Consider the following 17,693-nt stretch of genomic DNA (forward strand, 5'->3'; position numbering starts at 1 on the left):
GTGTGCAAAAAATATGGTTGTTACAGGTAATTTCATATTTTTAAACTTTACAAAAGACACTGTGATATTGTTAACAAAAAAGAGTAAGTTGATGAAAACAGTGTTTACTCCTTTAGCCATTACGATATACAAAATTATATCATTCAGAACAATCAGGAAAATGATTTATATTTTATAGCCACTGGATTTCTATTTAGAATTGTAAATCAGTGAGAAAATGGAACCCACAGACAGTTTGAAAGACACACCATAGTTACTTTCAGTGTACAAGAAAGCTTAAGCAAATGAGCACAGCTTTGCAAGTATCTGTGAGATGGATATGGGAGCATATTGTAGAAGTCAAAATTTTGTTTTTCCTTTAGTGGATCTTCCCAATAACATCCTTTCTTGTTAATACATACTTTCATTTGTTTCTAGAAAACACTACTTTATGAAGCAAAGTTTTGAAAGCTTGTTTTACTTGCTGGTTCCTCAGGGTATAAATAAAAGGGTTCAACATGGGGGCAATTGAGATGTTGAGAATAGCTACCCCTTTGATCAGTGATGCTCTTTCTTTTGCTGAAGGCTTGACATACATGAATATACAGCTCCCATAAGAGATGGAAATGACAGTCAAGTGAGAGGAACATGTGGAGAAAGCCTTTTTCCTCTGAGTAGCAGACGGGATTCTCAGAATGGTGCTAAGAATGCACATGTAGGAAAGAATCACGAATGCCAGTGTGAAGAGCAGAGTAGCAAAAGCACAGTAAAGTCCAATCATCTCTAAAAGCCATGTATCTGAGCACGAGAGTTGTAAAATGGGGAAACAGTCACAGGAGAAATGATCAATTACATTGGCAGCACAGAAACCTAGCTGGAGGATGAGCATGAGTGGTGGGAAAATGGTAAGGAATTCTCCCAGTCATGACCCAAAGACCCAATTTTTGCAGATTTTCTTGTTCATGGTGGTGAAATGAAGAGGCCTGCAGATGGCAATGTAGTGATCAAAAGACGTGGCCCTGAGAAGAAAAATCTCTGACATACCCATGAAGGTGAAGTAAAATAGCTGAGCTAAACAATTGTTATAGGCAATGTCTTGACTTTAGTAATGATCGTCCCCCCAAATCTGGGGATAGACACACTGGTGAATGTAATTTCTAAGAAGCAGAAATTCCTCAAGAAGTAATACATAGTAATCTTGAGATGACATTTTGTCAAGGTGACATTCTGTTAATGGTGGTTAGGTTTCTGGTGACATTTAATACATAAGCCATAAACAAAAAGATAAAGATGTTAACCTGAAGCTTTGGGTCATCTGAGATGCCCAAGAGAACAAACTCTGTAGTCATTGTATGGTTTCTCATACAGATTTTTATTTTCTTTAAGCCAAATATATGGCTGAAAAATCCTCACAGAGTAAATTTAGAAGTTTTGTTTCCATGTCTAGTTTTTGGAATTTTTTAGAAAAATAGGTATTTACTCATCTTTATTTTTTTTATTTTTTTTAAATTTTTTTTTTCAATGTTTATTTATTTTTGGGACAGAGAGAGACAGAGCATGAACGGGGGAGGGGCAGAGAGAGAGGGAGACACAGAATCGGAAACAGGCTCCAGGCTCTGAGCCATCAGCCCAGAGTCTGACGCGGGGCTCGAACTCACGGACGGCAAGATCGTGACCTGGCTGAAGTCGGACGCTTAACCGACTGCGCCACCCAGGCGCCCCTGATCTTTAAATGTTTTGTAGAAGTCATCTGTGAAGCCATTTGGCTCTGGACTTTTGTTAGTTGAGAGATAATGGAATACTGATTCAATTTCTTTGCTGGTTATCAGTCTGGTCAAGTTTTCTATTTCTTTTTGTTGAACTTTTGGTAATTTATACGTTTTTAGGAATTTATCCATTTTTTTCAAGTTGTTCATTTTGTTGGCATGTAGTTTTCATAATATTCTCTTAAAATTGTTTCTATTTCTGTTGGTAGTGATTTCTGGTCTTTCATTTGTGACTTTCTTTACTTCAGTCCTTTTTTTGGATGAATCTGGCTAAAGGTTTATCAGTTTTATTAATTTTTCAAAGAAGCAGCTCTTGGTTTCATTGATCTGTTCTATTTCTTTTCTATATCATTTTTTTCTGGTTTAATATTTATTATTTCCCTTCAGCTGCTGGCTTCAGGCTTCATTGGTTGTTTATTTTCTATCTCTCATAGGTGTAAGGTTAGGTTGCTTGTTTGAGATTTTTCTCCTTCTTGAGGAAGACCTGTATTGCCATATACTTCCCTCTTAGGACCACTTTTGCTGCATCTCAAAGGTTTTGGACTGTCGTGTTTTCATTTTCATTTGTTTCCATTTATTTTTAACATTTCTTCTCTAATTTCTTGGCTGGCCCATTCATTCTTTTAAAGATTATTTATTAATTTTGAGGGAGAGAGAGAAGCAGAGAAAGAGGGAGAGAGAATCCCAATGAAGCTCTGCTCTGTCAGCATGGAGGCTTGATCTAATGAACTATGAAATCATGACCTGAGCCAATATTAAGAGTCAGAAATAGGGCTCCTGGGTGGCTCAGCCGGTTAAGCATCCGAGTTCAGCTCAGGTCGTGATCTCACGGCTTATGAGTTTGAGCCCTGCGTCGGGCTCTGTGCTGACAGCTCACCCTGGAGCCTCTTCAGATTCTGTGTCTTTCTCTCTCTCTCTGCCCCTTCCCTGCTCACACTCTGTCTCTGTTTCTCAAAAGAGTCAGATATTTAAGTGACTGAGCCAGCCAGGCACCCCGACCCCTTTATTCTTTAGTAGAATGTTCTTTAACCTCCATGTATTTGTGGTCTTTCCAATTTCTTTCTTGTGGTTGACTTCAAGTTTCACAGCATTGTGGTCTGAAAATATGCATGGTATTATCTCAATCTTTTTGTACTAATTGAGACCTGATTTGCAATCCAGTATGTGATCTATTCTGGACAATGTCCCATGTGCACTTGAAGAGAATGTATATTCTGCTGCTTTAGAATGAAATGTTCTGAATATATGTGTTCAGTCCATCTGGTCTGGTGTGTCGTTCAAAGCCATTCTTTCCCTGTTGATTTTCTATCTAGATGATCTGCCCATTGATGTAATTGGGGTGTTAAAGTCCTCTACTATTATTGTATTATTATCAATTAGTTCCTTTATGTTTGTTATGAATTGGTTTATATATTCGGGTGTTCCAATTTGGGAGCATAAATATTTAAAATCGTTAGATCTTCTTGTTAGGTAGACCCCTTTATTATAGTGCCCTGCGTCATCTCTTGTTAGTCTTTGGTTTATAATCTAGTTTATGTGATATACATATGACTACCCTGGTTTCCTTTTTACATCTGTTTGCATGAGAAACGTTTCTCTGTCCCCTCCCTTTCAATCTGCAGGTGTCCTTAGATCTAAAATGAATCTCTTGTAGGCAGCATATAGATGGGTCTTGTTTTTTAATCTACTCTGACACCCTAAGTCTTTTGATTGGAGCAGTTAGTCCATTTGCATTCAGAGTGATTGTTCTTTTTTTTTTTTTTTTTTTTGAGAGAGAAAGAGAGCAGGGGAGAGGTAGAGAGGTGGGTAGAGGATCTGAAGCCGAAGTGGACTGTGCACAGCAGAGAGCCCAATGTGGGGCTCGAACTCAGAAACTGTTGAGATCAAGACCTCATAGGAAGTCAGACACTTAACCAGCTGAGCCACCCAGGGCTCCCACATTCAGAGGGATTATTGATAGATACGAATTTAGTGCCATTTTGTTATTTGTTTTGTCATTGTTTCTGGAGGTTTTCTTTGTTCCTTTATAGTCCTGGTTGCTTTTGGTCTTTCTTTTTCCTCTCAGGGTCCCCTTTAATATTTTTTGCAGAACTGGTGTAGTTGGTCATGAACTCCTTTAGTGTTATTTTTTATTTTTTATTTTTTATCTGGGAAACTCTTTATCTCTCCTTCTATTCTGAATAATGGTCTTGCTGGATAGAGTATTCTTGGCTGTAGATTTTTTTTTTCCCATTCAGCACTTTGAATATATCACGCCACTCCCTTCCAGCCTGCCATGTTTCTGTGGAGAGGTCTGCTGCTAACCTTATGGGTCTTCCCTTATAAGATAGGGACTTCTGTCTTACTGTTTTTAAGACTTTTTCTTTATCTCTATATTTTGCAAATTTACAGTATGTCTTGGTGTTGGCCTGATTTTGTTGATTTTGATGGGAGTTCTCCATGCCTTCTGGATTTGGATGTTTGTTACCCTCCCCAGATGAGGGAAGGTTTCAGCTATAATTTCCTCTAGTAAATGTTCTGCCCCCTTTTCCCTCTCTTATTCTTCTGGGACTGCTATAATATGAATGTTGTTACCCTTGATGGTATCACTGAGCTCCCTAAGCCTACTTTAGTTATCCAAATTTTTGTTTCCCCCTTTTGTGAAGCTCATTATTTTCCATAATTCTATCTTCTATATCACTTATTCATTTCTCTACTTCTTCCGTCCTTGTGGTCATCACGTTCAGCTGGTTTTGAATCTCAGTTATTGCATTTTTCATTTTGGCCTAATTAGTCTTTAGCTTTTTTTATCTCTGTGGTAAGGGATTCCCTGGTGTCTTGTATGCTTTTCTCAAGGACAGCCAGTACCCTTATCCTTGTTGTTGTAAATTCTGGATGTGATATATTACTTATATCTGTTTCAATTTCATCCATGCCCATGACCTTTTGTTTTTCTTTCTTTTTGGAGGAATTTGTCAGTCTTGGCATTTTCTTCAGGCACATGTCTTCTTCTATGAGTTAGAAAAGCCTTTTTATGTTTCCTGGTCCTGAGAGGAATGGTTTTATGAAGAAGATGTCATATATTGCCCAGCCCTGATCCTTCAGGAAGTGTCTCTGGTGTATGCTTCGTGCACTCTGCTGTTGTGTTATGGCTGCTCTATCCCTCAGGTCAGTTCTCTGCAGAGTTTCTCCTTGCGTGCAGTGGGAAGTATTTGGACCTTGGCCAGAGTGTGGTGAGTTTTAAGTAGGTGTGCTCTGATCTGCTTGCTAAAAGAGACCTCACAGTATTTCCACTAAAGCTGAAACTTTGCACAACTTTGTGGTCAGTAGATGTGGCGTATGTGGTGGTTTGTGCCGGTTTTCTTGTGGAGGGGCCTGCTGTGCTCGTCCTAAGGCAGACTGGGCCTAGAAAAGCAGTCCTGGTGGATCACAGTGACTTGGGACTTGGTGTAAGCAGGTTGAGTTGCCAGTATTGGTGCTGTGCTGTTTACTGAAGTTGGTTTTTGCTGAGGGGTGGGGGAGGGAACTGGCACCAGCCTGCTCCTTGGTTCCTAGTGAGGGGAGTCCATGCTTGCTGCTCTCAGGGAGTGAATTATTAAGCAGTGAAACTGCTTGCAGTTTCAGAGGAGTGAATTGTTTCCTCTGTGGCATCCCAGGCATTTTTTAGATCGCTGAATTCCCACTGTATCTGGGTCACTTGCCTGCCTGGAGCAATGCAGTACACCTTGAGCTCTACACTAGCTGGGCCTGCTGCCTTTTAAAACTCCAAACTTCAGGGACCTGGTGTGATGGGACCTGTGCTTCTCCTCAGGGAAAGGGTCTTTCCATTCTGGGACTGATGCTATCCTCTAAGATCATCTTAAGAAAAGTTTAACTGGGGGTGCCTGGGTGGCTCAGTTGGTTGCGTGTCCGACTTCGGCTCAGGTCATGATCTCACAGTTTGTGAGTTCGAGCCCTGCATCGGGCTCTGTGCTGACAGCTCGGAGCCTGGAGCCTGCTTAGGATTCTGTGTCTCCCTCTCTCTCTGCCCCTCCCCCACTCACACTCTGTCTTTCTCTCTCTCAAAAATAAACAAACATTCAAAAAAAAAAAAAAAATGAAAAGAAAAGCTTAACTGCCCAGACAGTTTGGTTAAGTTTGTAATGTCTCCTTTGTTTTCTATATCCATCAGAGGTTTCAGAGCTGTTAAAAGGATTGATATTTACTCACAATTACCAATTAATTTAATATGTTAATGATATTACTATAGTGCTTTACCTACAAAATTGCTGGGAGGGAATTATTTCTACTTTCCATCATCTATAGTCGTTGTGGTCATAGATATGTATGTTTTTGGCTTCTGCCTTTGTATAATAGATGCTAACCTTCACTATATAAAATTCACATTGTGCAAAAGTAAAACATAAAATATATCTGTTTAGTGTTAACACATGAAATAAATTATTTTGAATCTTGTGCAAAAATGATTACTTGGTGTCTGATATAGACTATATGAAAATAGTTATTAAAAGATTTCTATATAAGAACACAAATCATCATGTAGTCCTGTCAGTCACAAAATATTTATGTTATAATGAACACAATATAATGTCACACAAAACTCTCAAATTGTAGCATTTTAAAAATGTTTTTCTTTTAGGGGCACGTAGGTGGCTCAGCTGGTTGAGTGTCTGACTCTTTGTTCAGCTCAGATCATGATCTCACAGTTCCTGGGATGGAGCCCCGAGTCAGGCCCCTCCCCTGCTCATGGTCTGTTTGTCTGTCTCTCTCTTTTTATTTATTTATTTATTTATTTTTTTTTTTTTAATTTTTTTTTTTAACGTTTATTTATTTTTGGGACAGAGAGAGACAGAGCATGAACGGGGGAGGGGCAGAGAGAGAGGGAGACACAGAATCGGAAACAGGCTCCAGGCTCTGAGCCATCAGCCCAGAGCCTGACGCGGGGCTCGAACCCACGGACCGCGAGATCGTGACCTGGCTGAAGTCGGACGCTTAACCGACTGCGCCACCCAGGCGCCCCATGTCTGTCTCTCTCTTAAAATAAATAAATAACTTTTTAAAAAATGTTCTTCAATTTTATATTTCCTATTAATTTGTGTGGTTTAATTTTATTCATATATAGCATTATGCATAATTGACATTACTTGTACAAAGCATAAATTTATCTTATTAAAGCAAAATTGTATTCCTGAGAGAAAATATTAAAGGCATACTTATGTTTATGATAAGTATGGTAAATATGCCTGGTTTGGACAATGCCATTTCTTTAAATTTTTTTTTTTTGCATTTTACTTATTTTTGAGAGAGAGAGAGAGACAGAGCACAAGTGGGGGAGGGGCAGAGAGAGAGGGAGACACAGACTCCAAAGCAGGCTCCAGGCTTTGAGCTGTCAGCACAGAGCCCATCGCAGGGCTGGAACCCACGAACCGTGATATCATGACCTGAGCCAAAGTTAGTTGCTTAACCAACTGAGCCACCCAGGTGCCCCTAGACAATGCCATTTCTAATAGCTTCTTTAATTTGTTTAAATGTAAGTACTTTGGTATTTTTCAAAGGTCTTTGCAATCTGTTTCCTGTATGTCATCTTATATTTGTAAGCAAATACACAAAATACTGATAATAAAGAATAATCCCGGGATCCACTGTACAATTTTTACAAAAAGGACATACATCAACTAATTTCTATATATCAACTCACGTTTCTCTAAGAATCTGAGGCCCCAAGATAACTTATGTATTGCTACTTAAATATTATCTTAACATTTGAAATGAAATAAGTTATGTTAAAATGAAGGCTCATGCAATGTCTTTACAAGCTGGTGGACAAGACGACATGATCTTAGGAATGTTATTCAGGCTAGTCATAATTTTATCTGCTGTCTTCACAATGGAGTTGGGGATTCGTTGAATGAATAAGTGAAAAGTACCATGGAGTTTGGTGTCCTCAAGACACCAGCATTAAACAATAGTTCAAATAGTATAAAATTTAGAATAGAATATTTCAGTGATAATGGCCTGAAATGTTTATAACATTCCATAACGGCACAAGGAGAAGAAACTTAATCAGGTAACAGAGAGTAGCAGTTTCATAATGGCAACAGATTAAATTGTGAACGGGTGACTTTTTTCTCTAACCTGACGAAACTATTAAGAATTGCAATGTTTTAGGAATGGGAAAAGATATTTGCAAATGACATATTGGACAAAAGGCTTGTATCCAAAATCTGTAAAGAACTCACCAAACTCCACACCCGAAAAACAAATGACCCAGTGAAGAAATGGGCAGAAAACATGAGTAGACACCTCTCTAAAGAGAACATGCAGATGGCCAACAGGCATATGAAAAGATGCTGAACGTCGCTCCTCATCAGGGAAATACAAATCAAAACCACACTCAGTATCACCTCACGCCAGTCAGAGTGGTCAAAATGAACAAATCAGGAGACTATAGATGCTGGAGAGGATGTGGAGAAACAGGAACCCTCTTGCACTGTTGGTGGGAATGCAAATTGGTGCAGCCACTCTGGAAAACAGTGTGGAGGTTCCTCAAAAAATTAAAAATAGACCTACCCTATGACCCAGCAATAGGACTGCTAGGAATTTACCCAAGGGATACAGGAGTACTGATGCACAGGGGCACTTGTACCCCAATGTTTATAGCAGCACTCTCAACAAAGGCCAAATTATGGAAAGAGCCTAAATGTCCATCAACTGATGAATGGATAAAGAAATTGTGGGTTATATACGCAATGGAGTGCGTACTACATGGCAATGAGAAAGAATGAAATATGGCCCTTTGTAGCAACAAGGATGGAACTGGAGAGTGTGATGCTAAGTGAAATAAGCCATACAGAGAAAGACAGATACCATATGTTTTCACTCTTATGTGGATCCTGAGAAACTTAACAGAAGGCCATGGGGGAGGGAAAGGAAAAAAAAAGGTTAGAGAGGGAGGGAGCCATACTATAAGAGACTCTTAATAACTGAGAACAAACTGAGGGTTGATGGGGGGTGGGAGGGAGGGGAGGGTGGGTGATGGGCATTGAGGAGGGCACCTGTTGGGAGGAGCACTGGGTGTTGTATGGAAACCAATTTGACAATAAACTTCATATATTGAAAAAGAAAAAGAATTGCAATGTTTTAGACTGGAGCTGAAGTCTTTATTATTCTACACCGTAATAGATGTCAGACTTGTCTTTAAGGTTTTACATCTTTTGACTGAATGATGACATAGTAAACCTGACCATGATTAGAATCATTATCATTTATTCACCGATAATAACTTTATAGATGTTTATTATGTGTTGGTCTCAAGCTTAGGTTTTGAAAATACAGAGACAAAGACTCTGTATGTGTGCATAATTTTCACTTCTTACAGCAATGGGTGGGAATTCTATATTATCTCAGAAATCTTAGATTCCTTTTCTCACGTCAAGTATAAGCAATAGACGTCACCCTACACATCATCTTGTTGTTCATTGCATTGATCTGAAAAGACATCTGTAATATTCCATTTATATTGATTCTTTGAGACTTCTCTTTAGTTTCTAGTGCAGCCAGAGTGCAAGGGTACATGGGCACCTGGCTCCAGGGCTCCCAAACAGACCAAGTTTGACCACTCACCACTGACAAAATCCAAAAGCAAACAAGTGAAGGTGGTGAAACAAGAAATGAATTTATTTCAGTGAGCCCAACACCAGGAAGACAGTGGACTAGCATCCACTAGTCTGTCTCCAAAGTGCCAAAAATACTTCTAAATTTATGCCAGGGAAATGTGGGCAAAAGTGGGTGGGTAAGTGCAGGTAAGCAATCAATTGAAATCAATCACTGTCTTGGGGCCATTCATGCAGAGTAGTGCTGGCTCAGGGCAGTTCTTATTGCTTGAGGGTTTAGTTTTGGTTCCCCTCAAGATTGCTTTGCCCACAGGGCCTTTGTGTGAGTTAAGAGATAAGCTGGAAAGAAGAATTTCATCAATTACAAAGTTTGAAGTTAAAGTGGAAGTAGTTGAAGTCCTCTTTTGCTACTTAGTTCTGGAATTCCATAAGTCATGTAAATAGTTAAAATTAAATGGAAATTAGGGTTATTTAGTAATCTTATTGCTAGAGATTCTGAAGAAAAATTTTACAATATTTTTACTGTTTCTTTGGGAAACGTGAGGTTTTTTAAGGTATGTGACTAAGTAGTACTGAATGCACACACTGTAGGAAGACACTGTTCAAAGAGACCAGCTATTTTAAGCTCAAAGTATAGTAATCTATTAATGATAAAAGTCAAGAACTTGAAGGATGTGCCATAAATATGCTCGTTTGATTACAAACATTGTCGCAATAATATTTATATGATGTTTACATGTAGGCCAAAATATTATTTCAAATTATATATTATTGGGAAACTGTTATTACATTAAGATCCATGAAAAATTGCTTTAATGTATATGACCTCATCTTAACTTGATTATGTAGGGGTGGAAACATACTTTTCCCTCTACTCTTCTAGATTCTTGGCTGAGACCATGTTGTAATAAAAGACAGGTTAACAGAAGAAAAACAAACAAATTTAATAACATGTGTACCACCTGTATACATGGGAGAGATTCAGGAAAACTAAATGACTCTTTAGAATGGCCCAATGACACCACTGTAACTAACTTCTTCAGTTAAAGACAGAAGATGATGTTCTGGAATGGGGAGGGACCAGGCAAAGCAGGATAATAGACGGTATGGTTGTTATGTAGATTTGAATTGCCACCTTCTTGTTTGATAAGAATTTCCAGAGATTTGATCATCCCCCACTTTCTGATACAGAAAGGTACAGAGACACCCTTACAAATAGAGACTTCCCTTATAAATGTAGATGTCTTAGAAAAATTGACTTTCAGTTTTCAGAGCTTTACTTTTGCTATTTCTTAAAAAAAAAAAAAAAAAAAAAAAAAAAGCTCAAAATAATCCTCCACAAGAGAGACATGTTTTGGGGTGGTATAGTCTGCTCTCTGTCAGTTATCTCTGCAAAGACCCTGTTTCCAAATAACGCCCTATGTATAGGTTCCAGGTGTGCATGGATTTCTGAAGGGCACTATGCAAAGTACAGTTTCCAAAAGAAACACACTTTTTTCCCAGAAGAAATACACTTTTAAACAATAATATATCTCCAGTTAGCATAACAATTTATGTGCTTTCAAAACTTTTAGCAGAATCTGTTTTCATGTCAATGATGGCAGCACACTATAAAGGCGTGTACATGATTGTGTTTTCCATAATACCAGCTTTATTCAATCATAAAGCAAGGTTAAAGCAGGTTTCAGATGCTTTGTCATTGCTTGACATGGGTCACTGCTTGACATGAGTGTACTCCATTTGCTCTCTACAATGATCTTTTTCAATAGTAACAGATTGCAACGTGCATAAAGATTGATGGAATGGAATATACATAATGAATCTGTTAATTAAGAATAACCAAATAAACAAGTAACTTAATCTTTTATTCTTTAAAAATAAATCCATTAAAGATTTAAGACTGGTAAACTTTTGGTATGTCATATCACTTTACTCATGATAGGACCCGCATGTTTGTATTTTAGCTTTAGTTCACGTTGAAATTCACACCTGAGACCATATTTTCCCCCAGTGATTGAAAGTTACTATTCATCAGTTGGTTATCCAGTATGCAGAGAGAAAAGAAAAAAAGAGAATATCTAGTGTTTGCCTTCATTTTACAAAAGAAATACAAATGGAAAATAATAAATATATGTAAAATTATAAACGAACAAATGAAAACTGAAAAAAAAACAAGCAAAATTTATATATGGCATATGATTAATACACTCCTTTCTGCTTGTGTGGCTCTCCTAGTTCATTTTATCTTCTGTCATAAACAAAGCCATGCTTTGTAGCACATCTTAAGGGCTTTTCCTCAATCAGATCAAATGTCTTATAAAATATTTCCCTAATTTTAACATTTGACAGTGATCTTGCTTCAGAACTATTATCGTGATTTTGTTCCTGGTGAGAAATGAGGAGACCTTGGGTCCTAAGGCCTTTACCCTGTCCATCCAAAAGATGCCACCAGAAGCTCTTGGTCTCATCATGAGAAAGAATTCAAGGACAGGGGCGCCTGCATGGCTCAGTTGGTTAAGCGGCCAACTTCGGCTCAGGACATGATCTCACAGTCTGTGGGTTCGAGCCCCCCATCTGGTTTGGTGCTGATAGCTCAGAACCTGGAGCCTGCTTCGGATTCTGTGTCTCCCTCTCTGTCTCTGCCCCTCCTCCACTCCCCCACTCACGCTCGCATGCATGCGCACTTGCGCACTCTCTCTCAAAAATGAATAAACATTAAAAAAATTAAAAAAAAAAGAAAATTCAAGGACAGACACAACATAGCTCATTAGCAGTACAAGCAGGAAAGTTTATTAAAGTGAGAGTACACTCTTGACAGGGCACCTAGGTGGCTCAGTTGGTTAAGCGTCTGACTTCGGCTCAGGTCATGATCTCACAATTCATGAGTTCGAGCCCTGCATTGGGCTCTGTGCTGACAGCGCAGAGCCTGAAGCCTGCTTCGGATTCTGTATCTCCCCTCTCTCTCTGCTCTTCCCCTGCTTACATGCTGTTTCTCTCTTTCAAAAATAAATAAAGATTTAAAAAAATTAAAATAGTACACTCTTGAGATGTGAAAGCAGGAGAGGTCAAAGGAGAGCTACATCCCTGGGTTTGGGTCTCTATCTTTTATTGACAGTTGTTAACAAGGGGTTGGGATATTCATTACTTGAGGCAAGGATTTCTTGGAGGCAGGGTGGTCTCCTCAGGAATGTTGCTTGTACGTGCTTTTTCTTCCTCATTTGTTCATGGCACCCTTAGGTAGAAGATTTTAGTATGGCAATGTGGTATAATGAAGGAATACTGTAAACTTTGGCCTGGTATGTCACCCATCTTGGGCCTGTCTGGTTTGATCTGGTTCCTTGTGATTTTGTATTGGAGTGCTGCCAAGATGGGCCTCTGACTTCTTCAGAGTTGTCCATGTCTTCCTCTTTGTTGGTTTCCAGGCATCCTGTTAGAACCTAATTAACTGCCTCATCTAACAATTTTAAGACCGTGGTTTTGTATGTTTTTTTATTTTTTTCTGTTTACTAATTGTCATTCTTGTGTAAGAAAAAAATTAACCCTTTCCACTTCCATTTAATTATACATTTATTTATTTCAATATGCAGTAATGAATATGATTTTTATTCTTTACGTTGTAATTCAATACTACATTCTTTCTTTTGTTTTTCATCGTTTCCAGTTTTGGCTATTGGCTACCCTTTCAATTGGCTCCTGGGTCCATTCAACCTGATTCCATCTGTAAAAAAAATTTCTGAGGTTTTCCTAGTGTCTGTCAGTAGACAGTTATGGGAGACCTTTGTATGAACTAATCTATGTATGCACATCTACATAGGTTTATATCCATATATCTGTGTCTACACAAGTACATTTGTAGAGAGTATGGATTCTCATTATTCCAGGTGCTTATGGTCCATAAATTTGCCACAACAGTGAATTAGCAATATTGAATTTTTGTTCCTAGGGGAAATAGGAAGTTAAATTCCTTCAAGCCTCTGTCACAACATCTCCACCAACAAAAACTATTTGTTATTATATATGTAGTTCGTGCTATATGGCTTAGTTTTCCAACGTCCTTATAAAACAGAACAGTCTCATCAGCACTAAAACCTTGCTCTTTTACATAATCCAACCCCTCAATAACATCTTGGATATATTTAATAAATACTTTCACAGCCTCTTGATCTGCATAACTTGCCTCACCTGTAAGTTTAATATCTTTTCACACTTTGTCACTCTTTGAGAATTTTCCCATTTCCTAACCATGGGTAACAGGACCATAAATATCTTTGGCTTGTTCCAGTTGACAATAATGCTGTCATTATGACTTTTTAAAAGTGTATTTATTTCTTTTGAAAGAGAAGGTGGCAGAGAGAGTCCAGGCAGGCTCCATGCTGTTAGCATAGAGCCAGACACGGAGCTCAGTCCCACGAATTGCGAGATCCGTGACCTGAGCTGAAATCAAGAGTCAGATGCTCAACCGACTGAGCCACCTAGGCACCCCTGTCATTATCACTTAAGAAAAAAAATCTGTTTTCATGTTATGAATCTACAAATTTATCTGCTTTCCATCTTCTTTATGGCTTCATAACACAGTAAAGCTTTTACTTTAGCACTTTTAGGAGAGGCCTCACATACAGAGAAATAAATTTCCTCTTTCTTTTACTGAACGTAGTATGTTGTTGATTTATTAACATCAAGCCAAACACCGTAGAACTCATGCCTGGCCCAAACTCACCCAATAGGTATTTTCTCTGTAAGTCACATCACACCCTTCTTGCTCTCAACACTGAGTGGTATAGTACTGTGCTTTGGGGCCATTAGAAGCAGTGAAATAACCATTTAATGATTATTTCTGTTTTATTGAACAGATTATTCTGTTTTAATGAACAGAAAGATGTGAAAAGTATGGCATCATATTGGCCATGAAAAGGACTCTGCCTAAGGTACAAGAACTGAAACAACAAGGCAGAGCATCACCTTGTTTAAACCTAGCTGGCAACAGGTGTGATGGGTAACTCAAAACCTTTGTTGCTCTGCCCATGTCCTGGACTAGCTCAAAAAAGTGTCCCTTGAATTGATTTAGGGTTTATAAATACATGCTAGAGAGTAAACAAATGTGTAAATAAGGACTCTGTGAGTAATGAGCAACAAATTTATATAAAATGAACATAAGTTCCTGATCCTTCCAACTCAGTCCTCTAGTCTAGAGTTTATTCTTTGTAAGATTGTGAGAGTCATATCACAGTGTGTGCTCCTCTTGAGTCCCACCAACATCCTAGATGATTATTTGTAATTTGCATTTAGGAAACGCACACACTTAGGGCTGTTTTAGGTTCTATGGGTGTTTAAAATTGCATAGGGTCATGTGTCCACCCCATAGAACCACATGGGATCGGTGCATTATCTCACGAATCCCCTCATGATGCACCTTTGTAGTCAACCCTTTGTCTCTCTCAACCCTAACAACAATGGATCTGCTTTCTGTCCTCACGGATTTGCCATTCCAGAATGTCATACAAATAGAACTATCTAATACATAGTCTCTGGATTAGGATTATTTCACATAAACTGAAGTTATGTTTCATCCATGTTTATTGCTCAATCAGTATGTGGTTCCTTTCTAGTCCAAGGAGTGTTCTCTTAGATGGCTACATCACAGTTAGTGTATGTATTTACATACTGAAGAACATGTGGGTGGTCTTCAATTTATGGTGACTATGAATAATGATGCTTTGTGTGAAATTATTTCAAAACACTTGAGTAAAATAACTAGAAGTGGGATTGCTGGGCTTTTTGTTAAATGTATGTTGGATGTTATCAGCAACTTATACTGCTTTCTAAAGTGACTGCACAATTTGTAATCCAGTCACAGTTTGGAAAGTTCTTTAGGTTTGCCTCAAGCATTTGATATTGTCTTTGAAAAAAAGACAGTTTGCTAAATGACTAAAATACTCATTGTAATAGATACATGGCAATACCCCATTAGGGTTTTAATTTTTATTTTCCTAATGACCAAAATGTTGAGTATCTTTGTGCTAACTTGACATTTGTATATTATCTTTGATAACACTTATATTTAGATATTTATCCATTGTTTAAACTTTGTTTTATTGTTGCATCTAGAGACTTCTTTTTTATATATTCTTGATGCGTATCCTTTTATTACATAGTCATATATACATGAATATATATACATGTATATATATGTATATATGTGTGTACATATATATATATACACATACATACATACATACATATATATATATATTTTTTTTCCTGTCAGCACCTTACTTAGTTATTGGCATGATGACCTAAACCTCATTTTTGAGGAAACAAAATATTCTTGCATAAAGGTATACTTGATCTGCCTCTCATGTATGTTCCATTCTCATATAGCAGTTAAACAGTGATTCTAATAAGTGATTGTAATAAGATCCCTGGGGATATTTGGCATGTAGACTTTTCCTACAAGCCCCAATTATTAAATTAGTACTCATATTTCTAATATTTCCCCAAATTTATCATCATAGCTACTTTTATGTTTGTTATTTCTGGATGACATAGTACATAGTAAGACAAATCAATGTGTTGTCTCACTTCTTTTACTGTCAAATGAGTTCCATTTTCAGAATAAATTTTTTTTTAGGTCATCATGACTCGATAAAACAAATAGGTACCTACAGATTGTATTGCTGGAAGGAATCCTGTGCAAAGCAAAAACAAATATATATTTAGAATAAATACCTCTTCTGAAGGGCACATTGTAGTCCCCTCCATGAAGAAAGGAGTCTAAACTTACTAGTTTTCTGTAAGGTAGTTGATTATTGCCTCTAGCATTTGAGCAAAATCAAAAGCTCAACATTCGTCTCAAGTACTAACAGGTTTGACATCCAGGTAACTTACACATAAATGTAATCATTGCCCCATAACCATATTTTCCATGAGCCTGCTAATCAAATATTGAAGTAAATGGTTTCAGAAAACTGAATAGCTTTCACAAAATGGGTCATGTTATCTTCGTTTCAGATGAGTATTTGTTAATAAGTCACTTGGGACACAAACACCTAAATAATCTTAAATAATTTTTTTAATGTGAGGCGCCTGGGTGGGTTAAGTGTCCAACTTCTGTTCAGGTCATGATCCCGCAGTTCATGAGTTTGAGCCCTGTGTTGCGCTCTGTGCTGACAGCTCAGAGCCTGGAGCTTGCTTCAGATTCTGTGTCATCTTCTATTTTTGCCCCTCCCCTGCTTGCTCTCTCTCTCAAAAATAAATGTAGTAAAAATACAATAAAAACAGTTTTTTAATGTTTGTTTATTTTTGAGAGACCGAGAGAAAGAGAGCAAGAGAAAGCAAGCCCGAGTTGGGGAGGAGCAGAGAGAGAGGGTGACACAGAATCCAAGGCAGGCTCTGGGCAGAGCCCTACATGTGGCTTGAACCTACCAACCACGAGATCATGATCTGAGCTGAAGTCAGATGCTTATCAGACTGAGCCACCCAGCCTCCCCTAAATATTCTGATCCATGAGCCTACTAATCAAATATTGAAGTAAATGGTTAAGGAAAACTGCATAGCTTTCATAAAATGGGGCATCTTATCCTCTTGATCACTATAAATCTCTTTTCAGATGAGTATTTGTTGGAAAGTCACATGGGCCACAAACCATATTCTGGTTCCACTATGAGAGGCTCATTCAAGTACCACTTTCCTAATTCTCTTTGTTATTGATACTCTGATATTTCTAAGCCCCTTGCTATCCAACACATCATTGACTAATGTTCATGAAACAGTATAACATCTTACGTCTAACTAGCTGTAAACTTCTTAGAAACAAGGACAAGATATACCCCTTGAATTTTCCCACTGGAAAAACATTGTACCTAACTGTGGTTTAGGGCCCTTCCTAAATGGGATTCATTGACTCAGCAGATTATCTGTAGCAATTATATTATATGAGGTAGAACTATCTGTGAAGCAGGCTCAGTTTTTCTTCCTCTAGTAACTAGCCATTTTAAATTAACCATGAAATTCACTGTATGCATGTCATAAACCTGTAGGGTCATTCTTTTTGTTTGTTTGTTTTACTTGTGATGTACTTGTTAATTTTTAAAAATAAATCATGTATTGTACAATTCACTCATTTAAAAAAAATTTTTAATGTTTTTTAATTTATTTTTGAAGGAGAGAGAAAGAGACACAGAGCATGAGAGGGGGAGGAGCAGAGAGAAAGGGAGACACAGAATTCGAAGCAGGCTCCAGGCCTGATGCGGGGCTCGAATTCACGAGCCGCGAGATCATGACCTGAGCCGAAGTCAGATGTTCAACCGACTGAGCCACCCGGGTGCCCCTACAATTCACTCATTTGAAGTATTTGTTA

The 17,693-nt window shown here is 38.1% G+C and overlaps 1 pseudogene; it reads right to left on the reverse strand.

Annotated features, from left to right (window-relative positions):
- Nucleotides 1-403: 403 nt before the first annotated feature.
- On the reverse strand, nt 404-1,343 carry LOC112863635 (olfactory receptor 6C3-like; annotated as a pseudogene).
- Nucleotides 1,344-17,693: the final 16,350 nt, after the last annotated feature.

Source organism: Puma concolor, chromosome B4 (genome assembly GCF_028749965.1).
Source record: "Puma concolor isolate L17-30 chromosome B4, mPumCon1.1.hap2, whole genome shotgun sequence".
NCBI classification, from domain to species: Eukaryota; Metazoa; Chordata; class Mammalia; order Carnivora; family Felidae; genus Puma; species Puma concolor.